Source organism: Triturus cristatus, chromosome 4_2 (genome assembly GCF_964204655.1).
Source record: "Triturus cristatus chromosome 4_2, aTriCri1.1, whole genome shotgun sequence".
Lineage (NCBI taxonomy): Eukaryota > Metazoa > Chordata > Amphibia > Caudata > Salamandridae > Triturus > Triturus cristatus.
Window position 1 is genome coordinate 153367505 of NC_140586.1, and position 13313 is coordinate 153380817.

Genomic DNA, 13313 nt, shown 5'->3' on the forward strand with positions numbered 1-13313 from the left:
AGTATGAGCCCGGCATCCATTATTCAGCTTTAGCGCACGTTAATACATGGCTTTGTTGTTTTGCAAGTAGCTTTGTTGATGTCTTTCACATGAGAACTGTCCACAGAGCTTTTTCTCTGCGCGGTCATTGAGTACAGTCTAAACATCATGTCCAAGGTCATACAACAATGTTCCTTGTTATTCTGTTCTGGTCAGACCCTAGCACCCAGACTCAACAAACTCTCGCAGCTGCTAGAGACCACAGGTGCCTTTTTGACATAATGGGGAGGTGGGCTATGTGCCCCACACCCGGAGAGGGATCCTTCAAGAGAGAAGAGAGACACAGCACATGTGATGTACATTTCACCATCTATAGGCTGAGGAATGGGGTCTGCTGACAAAGCCCAGAGATCTTGGGATAAATAAGACTTCTTCTAGCAAGGGGAGGGGGGATAGGCTCGTAAGTCTTCTTTCTGGTCTTCTTCCCGGTGGCCTCAGACTCCTGAGGCGTGAGCCGGGAGCCAGAAGTAGTTTGTTGTGCTCTGTCACTTTGTTCATTATTTTAACTTGGCAAGATTAGCGCCGCAGCGATCTTTTATTGTTTTTCTTTCTTAAATTCAAACTTACCGGTTGTTGTATTGTGGCATTATGCGGGGAGGGCACCGGGCTGCTGTCAGGCGGTGTGTGAGGAGAAAGGCTGCAGGGAAAGTGTGGCCGCCATCTTGGGGGGAGTGCTGGTCGGCGGGATAGTTGTTGGCACCGGAGCAGTTAAATGAAGGCACAGCTGCGACCGTGCAGACCCCAGACTCCTGAGGCGTGAGCCGGGAGCCAGAAGTAGTTTGTTGCGCTCTGTCACTTTGTTCATTATTTTAACTTGGCGAGATTAGCGCCGTAGCGATCTTTTATCATTTTTCTTTCTTAAATTCAAACTTACCGGTTGTTGTATTGTGGCATATTGCGGGTAGGGCACCGTGCTGCTGTCAGGCGGTGTGTGAAGAGAAAGGCTGCAGGGAAAGTGTGGCCGCCATCTTGGGGGGAGTGCTGGTCGGCGGGATAGTTGTTGGCACTGGAGCAGTTAAATGAAGGCACAGCTGCGTCTGCGCAGCGGGCGCGCCGAAGGCGCGCATAAGGCAAGCCCGTCAGCGCCAGTCTGCGCCCGCCAGTCGCGTGAGGAGCTCCTGTCTTTGGAAACTAAATGCCCCTCTGTACTTTGGGCGCCTCAGGATAGCTCCTTTAAATGTAAGTTCTGCTTAATTCAGCTGCCATGGGTGGATTGGGTTTCCCGTCCTTCAGATTTTATGGAGTTTAAGTTCCTTAGCTTGAATTGTCGGTCGCTTACGAAACACCATGCTGAGGTGTTTGATCTTCTAGTGGAGGAGGCTCCGGATGCTTTATTTTTAACGGAGATCTGGCTCACATAGGATTCAGTGGCTGAGCCCTGGTTGGCTCTCCCTCAGGGCTATGTGTTGAAGGCGGTTAATAGAGGTGGGGGGAGAGGGGGCGGTATCGCAGTGATTGTTAAGGATGTCTATACCTGCAGCCTTAGTAAGGAGAATATTGCGGACTGTGAAAGCGCATTGTTCAAAATTATGCTGAACCACAACTTCACTATGTCCGGTCTCCTAATCTACCGGCCACCCGGCCCTGCTAATAGCTTCAGGGAAGACTTCCTGAGCAAAGTTGCGTTATACGCAAGTATGACTGCGAATTTTACCATTTTAGGGGATCGTAATCTCCATCTTGAGAATTATGAGAAAGCTGAGATTTCTAGTTTTTTGGCTGATCTGGAGGCCTTCCAGTTGGTGCAATGTGTCCATGAGGATATGCATGTGGCAGGTCACCTATTGGACCCTATATTCTCTAATTTAAGTCCTCTAAAAGGTTTCCCGCCGGTCCCGCAGGTGTGGACTGACCATTTTTTGGTCTCATTCTCACTGCAACTGCAGGGAAAAGCCGACCCGATTCGCCCTGCCCCAGTTCTTAAACGTCCTTGGCATAAATTGGACTTGGGCCTGCTCTCTGTCTGCCTGTCTAGTCATAGGCCCCAGTTACCTTTAGACATGGAACTAGCAAATTCGCGATTCCATGAATGGTTGTCACTAGGTTTGGATACGTGCATTCCAGTTAGATTGGGAGGGAAGAGTCGAGGGCCATCCACTCCCTGGTTTAATAATTCTTTAATTACAGCTACAGCTAAAAAGGGATGCAAGCAGCTTGAACGTGTTTGGAGACGCTCATATGATGCCGCAGCAAAAAGGGAATATCGGATGGCCATTAAGCAGTATCATAGGCTTATTCGGAGAACAAGAGCGGAGTATGTGGCCAACAAAATCCTGGCTAGCACTAATCCTGCCAAGACAATCTTCTCCTTGCTCAAGGGCATGAAAAGCGCGGGTGTATCTGCGGTCTCCCCGATTTCGTCGAATCATCAGTGTAATGAGCTGGCTCATTACTTTGTGAACAAAGTTGAGAGGATCTACCTCAACCTGCCTGCTGGGGCCTTTGCTTGCTGAGGTGGAGGCACCGGGGGCCATTGGTCCTACGGTGGGTAGCAGCTTGTCATTCTTTCCTCCCCTGTCACCTATGGAATTTGAGGCTCTTTGCCTGAAAATCAAGTCGGGCTCACCGGACGATCCTTTGACCCCTGCCCTTTTTCGCCAGCTTCACTCTCTGATTTCTCCTTGGGATATTGACCTGGTTAACCTGTCCCTCTCGTCAGCATCTGTACCCAGGGCATGGAAATATGCTAAAGTCATCCTGTTACTTAAAAAATCTTCCTTGGATCCTGCGGAATCAGGCAATTATCATCCAATTTCCCAGCTGCCTTTTTTGGCGAAGTTGGCAGAATCACACGTGAATTCTATCCTTTCCAAGTTCATCGAACAGAACGCCATTCTGGATCCATCTCAGCACGGCTTCCGAGTTCGTCATGGTTCTGAGTCCGCATTGCTGACAGTGACGGAAGCTATTAGGGGTAGCTTGGACGGCGGCGATTCAGCGGCCTTGGTCCTTTTGGACCTAAGTGCCGCGTTTGATACTATCTCCCACGCGACCTTGTTAAAACGCCTTCAGGAAATTGGTATCAGGGATGTGGCCCTGGACTGGTTTCGATCTTTCTTGGAGGGGATGTCCTTTCAAGTGTCTGTGCCACCATTCCACTCACAGGAGTTTGCTCTGCATCAGGGGGTGCCGCAGGGCTCAGTATTGAGCCCTTTATTGTTTAACATCTATGTTCGCCCCCTGGCTGCAGTAGCAAAAGGCAGGGGGTTGTCACTGGTGTCATACGCCGATGACACCCAATTGGTGATCACTTTCTCTACGAATTGTGGTGCCAACTTGGTTAAGTTTAAAGAGGACCTCTTAGCAGTTGCAGATTGGATGGCGGCAAACTGCTTGCAGCTGAACGCTAGCAAGTCTGAGATCTTACTGTTTGGAAAGGATCATGAGTTGTGGTCTGAGCAGTGCTGGCCAGAGCGTTTGAAACCCACGCCCTCACCCAAGGAGGTTGTGAAGAACTTGGGGGTATGGCTCGACCAGGGCCTGACCTTCGACTTTCAATCAAAAGCAGTGGCAGGGGTGTGCTTCGGGCTTTTGCATGGTTTAAAACCATTGCTGGGCTTCTTTCCTCCCAAGGTGCGACAAACCATCAACCAGGCATCAATTTTGTCCAGATTGGACTATGGGAATGCCCTTTATTTGGGTGCTAATAAGGCCAGCATTAAGCACCTGCAAAGGGTTCAGAACGCTGCAGCGCGTTTGCTGGTAGCACTTCCAAAGTCCTGTTCAGTTGCTCACATACTCCCTAAGCTTCATTGGCTGCCTGTTGAAAAGCGCATTCAGTTTAAGGCGCTTTGCGTGTCGCATAAGATCTTGACCCTTCAGGCCCGTCTGGGGCTGTCTAACCTGCTTGAGTTCTACGTACCTCGGCGCCCTTTGAGATCGGCTGACCGTGCGCTGGTCTGCATTCCTCGTGTTTCGAAAGCCAGAGCTGGCGGTCGCTCCTTTCGTAGTCTGGCGGCGAAACTCTGGAATTCGCTTCCTGCCCCCATCAGAGCTATCCAGAATCATCTGGCCTTCCGAAAAGCCATAAAAACGTGGCTTTTCCCCGGCCTCTTTGGTTAATACTGCATTTCTCTCTCCTAGGTTCAGGTCTTTGGTCTTTGGCTGCGCTGGGATGCCCCGTCGCTGGGGCAGCCATGCACAATACAAATCTGACTAATAATAACTATTAATATGACATCTTCCTTCATGATATATGGACATGTGTGTATGCTGACTGTTTTTCTGTTGTGCATTATTCTGCTTGTTGTGGTACGTATACTGCATGTTAGGAAACGTTAGTTGAAATAAACATTCGAAAACGTTTCTTGTTTTAAACTGATCTTATTGTGGACAAGTATAAGAGTGAAGGCGACAGGGTGTGTCTTCTCACCGCGATTCCTAAGAGATCTGAGAGTGTTGTGTTCTGGGGTGTATAAGCGCTTGTTAGACTGTCAGTGAGTAGGAGAGCTAGTGAGGCACTATAGCTATTCGGTCCTGGGCTTATGGGTACTCAGGTGGTAGGATGACTCAGGCCCTGCCTGCCCAAGTCCTATAATCCTGCGCATACTTCTGTCTGTGGGCAGAATCCCTGCAGCAATCCTCCAAGTTTGGGAGACAACAGCAAAGCACACAGACACAGTCATAGTAGCTCAATGCTAACTTACACTCAATGGAAGTAGTTGGCGATGAGCTGTTCATGCAGGTCAAGACCTTCCACCTCACTATCATCGTCCCTGAGCCTGTGTGAGTTCGCAGCGGGGGGCTGCTGCTGCTCACCATCGTCCTGAATCAGAGGGATCTCTTTGCACAATGCCAGGTTATGTAGCATGCAGCAGGCAACTACTATCTGACACACTTTCTTGGGTGAGTAGAGAAGTGCACCACCACTCTTGTCCAGACACCTGAATCTAGACTTTATAAGTCCAAAAGTGCGCTCCACCACACGACGAGTCCTCCCATGGGCGTCATTAAAGTGGACTTCACCGTACATAGTTGGATTCCTCAGTGGGGTAAGCAACCACAGAAGATTGGGGTACCCTGAGTCACCTAGTTGTGACACACACAGACAAACAATGTAATAGTAATATGTGAGGAGAGCAGCATGTCACACATACATCACACTCATTGACACAGCCCACTCAACAACAAGCCAGGCACGCTCTGGGTTAAGATTTGCCATCAATTGTGGTATGCTGCTGTTACATAGAATGTAAGAGTCATGTGCTGAACCTGGATACTTTGCACCCATGTGTGATATGATCTGATCTGCTTGGCATACCACTTGCACATTAATGGAGTGGTAATGTTTGCGGTTGTGATAGATGTTTTCACGTGCCTGTGGTGGAACTAGGCCAATGTGGGTACCGTCAATGGCTCCCACAACATTTGGGATGCGTCCAAGATCATAAAAATTCCCCTTCACAGCTGCCAATTTATTTCTCCTTGGAAAGTGTATATAGCTGTCCTTGTAGGTCATCAATGCAGACAGGACATCACGCAACACCATGCTGAACATAGGCTGTGACATCCCACCGGCGCTGGCCACGGTGTACTGGAAAGACCCAGTGGCAAAGTAATGCAGTGCATCCATCATTTTTACTGTAGCAGACAATGCAGCCGGATAAGTTCTGTTGGGGTTCAAATCGGGCTCCAACTGAGCACATAGCTCTCGCAGTGTAAGACGATTCAGACTGAATTTCTTTATGATATTTATGTCCTTCATCATCACCAGGTCTGGGACAGGACGAGAGATATTTGGTCTCCTACATACTCTGGCAGGGGACACATGCAAAGGATGAGTAAAAGATGAGATGTGTGAAACAGCTTAACCAAAGACTCCCACAACAGACAGTGTTCACAGGTTGAATGCTTCAATGCACAACTTTAGTACAGAGCGAGAGGCGTTTGTCCGTTTTTACTCCTTAACTCATTTCATTCCATGCTGGCCACAAGACATGACAAAGAATGTTATTTCACTCTCCTTTTCTTGGACATACCATGTGTGTGAAGACTTAACTCAAAGGTCACACTCTATAATACCTTAACAGGGTGCACAAATCACTTTAGGCAAATGTGTTGGGATGAGTGATGCAATCAGCAAAGCTAGAATGGAAATGCATGATGTGTTTACAGGCGCGGTAGCTGGCATCCACAGCGGTAACACACATTGGCCCCAATTGAATGATGCAGGATTGCGGTCGCAGCTTCCTTGCCTCCACTGTGCGTCACCACCAATCAGTAATAGCCATCAGCCAGTGGGAACTGCCAGCGGCTTACATTTTTTAAACTCACGGTAGGCGTGCTCCGCCACTGCGGGACCCGGCATTGGCCCCAAGTGAATGATGCGGAATTGCGGTCGAAGCTTCCTGACCTCCGCAGTGCATCACGGCCAATGAGTAATAGCCATCAGCCAATGGCAACCGCCAGCGTCTTTCATTTTTGAAACTCGCTGTAGACGTGCTCCGCCACTGCGGGGCCCGGCATTGGCCCCAAGTGAATGATGCAGAATTGCGGTCGAAGCTTCCTGACCTCCGCTGTGTGTCACCACCAATGAGTAATAGCCATCAGCCAAAGGCAACCGCCAGCGGCTTTCATTTTTTAAACTCGCTCTAGGCGTGCTCCGCCACTGCGGGGCCCGGCATTGGCCCCAATTGAATGATGCAAACCAGGCTGGCCAATGGTATCAGCAGAGCAACACTGGAACGAGCCTAGGGCCCTATATATATATATGCCTGTGAATTGTCCACACCTGTCACTTGCCTAGAGACACTGCTGCCTGCCATTCCTCACCACGAACTGCTGCTGTACCTCATCTCTGGAACCAGTCTTGGCTCAAACTGAGAACCTGGGAGCCTGTCCCTTCACCACAGAGGAGCTGGAGGTCTGGGTGGACGAGGTCCTTGGACAGTATGGCCGGCTCTATGGTGCTCCAAGGGTACTGGTAAGTGAATGCTAAACTTACTTAGGGTGCGCCGAAGGCTCACAACATGTTACTGTACAGTGCTCTGTGCCTCAGACTGCAAGCCAATATTGGTGCTTTCTGATTTTATCGTCTGCATTTCCCAAGCATGAAGTACTACTTGATGCACTTGAGTATGTGGGAAGGATGGTACACTTGTCAATGTTGCAGCTCCATAAGTGTAAAACATCACACATATGAATCTCAGAAAGGATGATGTATATGTGTTGGAGTCTGTGTAGCCAAATGGGTTCAAGTGCATGTTGTTGAGCCTTGTTCCCCCTGAGCCCTGAGTTCATGCATTGACGATATTGCCAGAATGTGGTTTATCTGTAGTACAGTTACAATGATGACTTCATGAAATCTCTTTTTGGACACACATTCCCTGTGCCATGTCCTCTATGAGTCCATTTCGTGTACATAGGTACATTAGTGAGTTGGTAAGTGTCGATTGGGCAGAGGTTAGTGATTATGGGGTGTGCTCATTCTACAGGGATACTATGGAGATGAGCCCAGTATGCACCAGAGTACAGGGCCTGTTACTGTCTAGATTAGTGTGAAATAACCTCTCGCATCTGATACATGTACAGTAGACAAGCCATCCTTCTTTTGGTGTCATTATGTGTAGACTCGCTCCTGTGTATGCACTGTGTACTGACACACAATGCACCACTGCAAAGTGTTACAAATGTCTCCTCTTGTCTCCAATACCTACAGCTCAAGGTCTATCAGTGGAAGGCAATATGAAGGGTCATCGCCCGGAAGGTGCGGGCCCTAGCGGTCTCTAACCGTCGACACAGCCACTGCCACAAGAGGTGGGATGACATCTGCCGCCTTAGCAAAAACGTCGCTGAAATGACGCTGGGCCTGGTTCCTCGGACTGGTCAGTTAGCACGCCGGAGCATGACCCCACTATTGACTCACATCCTGGCAGTGACACGGCCAGAGCTGGATGGATGCCTGAGGGCCCAGCTGCAGCAAATTGGGGGTGAGTTTAGTACAGAGTGTGATGTTCCGCATGAAAGACTTTACGAATCCCGGCCTAGAGCAAGGCAGTGACTTATGAGTTGTTTCTAGTGTGGTGTAATTGCCTCTCAGTTGACTCAGTGGTGAGTGCAGAGATTCTTTGCCTGTACTAGGTCTGTATTGGCATGTGGCCAGGTAACATCAGCATAAGTGTCAGTCTCTGTGGCATCAACTGGAAGTGAATATCAGTGAGCATCAAGTCAGGGTGATTTTCGAGATTGATGTTGTGCATTTCCAGGTATTGATACATCTATAGATTGCTTACCAATGTTCAACAGAAGTTGTGTTGCAAGACATAAATTAGTGGATGTAAGGATGTCATGTCAGTTAACAATAGTTTCCTTTAACGTACTATGTGTGGGGTTCTATCAACTCAAACTTCCAGTGTAACACACACACTGAACTCAGATGTGTAGCTCTCTTAGCTGAAGGCATGTGGATGTGCCTACAGACAATAGGATGTGATGTTGAGATGGCAACACATGCCTAGCAATTTGGCGGTATGAATGCAACGTGGAGCATGACTGTCCAATAAGCATGTTAACATGTATCAGGTGATCATAGAAATATTTTGACTTATGCAGACAGTACATGGAGAATCACGTGTGCCTTGAGTTCAAGCATTTCGGTTAATAGTGCCTGACATGTTTGTGATCCAGCCACTTCACTGAACAGTGTCTCTGTCTCTATCAGAATCTACAGAGGTCAGAGAAGAAGAGGGGCCCGAAACCGTTGGTGAAGCTACTGGCATCACTGCTCCCCGGGACTACAGCGCATTGGAGTCGGACAGGAGTGCCCTGGAGGAGTCCTCTCCAGAAACGCCTACCTCCACTTCCTCACACTCCACACGGTGACTCCTCGGTATTGTTGGGCAAAGGAGGATCAACCTCTGCTTCATCGTCCGCCACACCCCGTCCTGTGTTCACCCTCCCTGATGCTCCCCCAACTGGTATCCGTGTGCGCTGCCCTAAGGGTAGGGTATCTTTCCCCATGCACTGCTGCCCCAGCCCCTGTGTCCCCTGCTGCCCTCAGTGTGGAGGCCATAGACATCTTGCGGCAGGTTTCTGTGGGGCAGACTTTGCTCCTGAATGCCCTCCAGGATCATGGTAAAAAGTTGCCACAGGTTGTTGCGTTCATAGAGGGCATTCATTCTGATGTAGGTGGCCTGCACAGGACTGTCCAGTCTTTGGTCTCTACACTGACGGCAGCCATTCTGCAGTCACAGGCTCACAGTTCGGCTCCTGTCCCTTCCACAACCAACCTGCCAGTGACCCCACCTGACCAGAGGACACACACACCAGTGCACTCAGGCACCAAGTCATCCCCATGCAGCACACGACAACAGCAGTCCAAGTGACAAAGACATGAGACATCATCCCCAAGGCACACAAGGAGCACACATGCCATCCCACCACAAGCACATCACAGGACACAGAGAAGCCAAAACACAAAAAACATGCATCCACATTGCAGACCTCACATTCCTCGCCCTCCAAGATCCAGAGCTGATCCTGAATCAGCACAGGAATTTGCCCTGGCTACCGTGGGCCTGTTGCCTGTGACAACTGAACCCCCCCCACCCCCCCCCCCCCAGGTCAGAGGGCTATTGTGCCCAAGACTTCCACTCCCACCCACCCACCCTATAGGGAGCATGGACAGAGAAGTAGTGAGGTAGTGGTAGCTCAAAAACAGGGGAGGCAGGGTAAAAGCCCCCCACCACACCCCAAAGCGTACAACCAGATCCGAAAGTTTTTCCCGGAAGGACCCACGTGCACCTGCTCCACTTTCTGGGAAGAAGGAAGCTGTTGTGGCCACCTCACCTATCCCATGGTAAAATTCGTGTGTGTTTCTTGCCCTGATGTATGCACTCAGGGCAACAGTTGGAGTGGCAAAACCTGCAAGGTCAAATTTACTATTCTAACTCCAGCCCTAGAATATTTAGGAAAAGAGCAACTTTCCCCTAAATATTCCAGGAGGCTAATTTACTATTCCAACTCCAGTCTTGGACTTTTTTGAAGAACGTTAAAAATTCCCCAAATATTTGAGGAAGGGTTGAAAAGAAGTACCTTTGTATTGTAGAAAGTGCTACCCTGAGGGCGCAGCTCTTGCAAAAAACTAGGACTACCCCCCATATGTCTGATTTCGGAAGGCAAGGGTGCAGGGAGCCGCGAGGCAGCCCTGCAGTGGAGGGACCTGTGAAAGGAGGACACACAGAGGCAGGGGTTGCAGGGCTCAGGGTCTGTGGCAGGCCATGCAGAACAAAAGAAAGCACATGCATTATGGCAGGGTCGGTACTAAGCATGGGCAATGTGGGCAGCTGCCCAGGGACCCGCTCTCAGGTCAAAAACATGGGGCCCGCTTCTGTGTGAATGTCACACTATCAATCAGCCTACCTGCTCCTCCAGTGCCCCCTCCCCAATGCGATCATATCAAAGCATGTCAACGCCTCGTCAGGGACAGTATGACCTATATAAATCCAACTGCAATTGCAATTACAAATGTCATTTTTAGGGGTGGTGTCTTGACCTCCTTAGGGCGTACTGGCATTCCTGGGGGTGAAGGGGTGGGAGAAGGAAAACAGTGGATGGGGAAGTGGGCAGCACAAAGACAACAATTGTGTTGGCTAACAACGTCAGGTGCGGGGCAGCACCTCTCATAAATAGTGCTAAAGTCTCCCCCCCCCCTGTTTTGTGATGCCAGGCAACAAAAGAACCCCTTTTTTTCCAAGGACCAGCTGGACATTATCAGGTGAGGAGAGATGTGTTGAGGGAGGAAGGCGCAGCCAGAAAAGACTGGTATGGCAGGACAGTGTTTAGCAAAGCTCAGTCCTCTGGGCCTTGAAGGGCTGCATCAGACTGCAAGGTGCAGGTAAGGGACCCCCTTCTCTGGGCCTTGAAGCCATTATCCTGTGCTGCACGGCCCAGGGCAGGGACCCCCCTCTCCTTGGCCACAGTGGTACACTATTGGTGTGAAGCCCAGGTGTTCAAACTCCCTCCCCTGGGCCTCGCAGAACATGGATTAGTTTAATGGAAGGGGGGAACCGGGAACAAGTCCTGACATTGGCTCTTAATACTGTGATTCTGGGCAAATCATTGAATCTCCCCATGGCCAAACAACAAACCTGACCTTTTGTAATGGTATTAGTACTCACGTAAAGCGCTCCAAAAACATTGGGCCAAGTGCATAGGAACCACTGCGCCATGTCACAGTCACCTCACATCCTAGTACTCTGCATTATGCATGACTTGTCAACCCCCTGCTGAATGGATGGGTGAAACGGTGGATAGATGGGTGGAAGGGTGGATGGATGAGTGAAAGGATGGATGGCTGAGTTAAAAGGTGGATGGATGAATGAGTGAAAGGCAGGATGGATGGAGTGGCAGGTGAATCGTTGAGTCAAATGATGGATGAGTGGTTGGGTGGACGGATGAGTGAAAGGGTGAAGGGATGGATGGATGAGTGAAAGAGTGGATCGACGGATGAAACGAGAATGGATGGATGAATGAGTGAAAGGCTGGATGAGTGAAAGGGTAAATGGATGGATGGATGAGTGGGTGGGTGGGAGGGGGGATGGATTAATTAAAGGAATGGATGGCCGAGTGAAAGGGTGGATGGATGGAAGAGTGAAAGGGAGGATGGATGATGGAGTGACAGGATGGATAGATGGATGGATGAGTAAAAGGGTGGATGTAAGGATTGATCAGATAAGGAATGAATGGACGGATGATTGAAAGGGTGACTGGATGGGTGAGTGAAAGAGTGGATGTGTGGATGTTAAGAGGATGGATGGATGAGGTTGGATGAGTGAAATGGTAAATGGATCGGTGAGTGGAAGGGTGGATGGATTAGTGGAAGCATTGATGGCTGAGGGAAAGTGTGAGTGAATGGCAGAGTGAAAGGGAGGATTGATGGAGTGAAAGGGTAGATGGATGGATTGAGTGAAAGGCTGGATGTGTGGTAAATAAAATTCCTTTACCTGGACTTAATTTGATACAGAAACATAATAAAATAGCTCAGTAAAATGAGAGGCAGAATCCGTGGTATTAGAGGTTCGGAATGGGCTTTATTCCAGTGATCGATTATAATCGGTTGCTCCAAGTTCCATCACCACGGGGGTTCAGGAAGTGAAGTACATACATTATTGACATGAAATGACTTTTATAGTACATACATTACAATGAAGCGAATGCAGTAGGCGTAACAATTGATAAGGAAAATGACGATTTATCTGCGTAACCAAAAAATGGGTGTAATAAGGAGTAAAAAGGAACATAATTGGTTATGATGTCACATATAGGTGGATCCATAAGATAATACTCGGCATAGATGCGCGCGCAGCAGTATGACGTGTGATTGACGTGCAACTAGGGGGTGAAGGGGACTTGACATTTAGCTCTACATGTGGAGACAAAAAGTCTGGGGGGTCAAGTCAACCTAATCCCAAATCATATCTAACATCCTATGTTTAAAGAACTATGTTATCCACGAAAGAAGGACTCTCGGACAGAATCTATTCTATACTGACTGTGCGTGCGTGTACAAGCGTCTAAGTGTCTACACTAAATGCGAGGGGGTAGTAATATTCCATGGTAACAGGACTATGAATTACTTGCATGAGGACAGAGAAGCCGGGCCTTTTGCTTGGTAACTGGAAGAATGTTTACTTAAACTACTAGGCAGGAATGCATCGGCTGAGGGGGAAGCGGATAATTCGAAGGTGAAATACAGTTCTTGGCAGAGAATAGGCTGATGTCAGGCTTCGTGAGCCGCGCAGAGAATGAGACAAAGTTCATGGTCACAGATGCAGGCTCAGACTGGAGCTTTCAGAGGCAGAAGGCAAGAAGAGTTTGATGACAGAATCAGGGCCTACTTGCCTGGACTGTAAAATGGCGTAACTGAACCATATAAAACCGGTGGCCTTTCATATTTAGGAATGGAATATCCGGCCTATTCATGGCGGATCTGACAGAGGACATGTTGACGGTGGACGCACATGTATTTGCGTCTTCATAACTGGAACTGGAGGAAACATACATGTACTTGTAACATGCACATAGAACCGTTGGGGTCCAAGATAGGGGACATAACTGACCAGAAAAATCCATATTTCCACATTCCCTCCTTGTCCCCTACTTGCCCGTCAAGAGATATCAATCTTCATTAATCCATTGATCTGTTCATATAGCATCATTTGTTCGTCTTTCTTCTTCCGTGACGAATGAAATCTTGGTGGTGGAATACACGATGTGGCACACAGACCACAGATCGCTGGTCCACATTGTAGACATAGACAGCAACTGAATAGTAT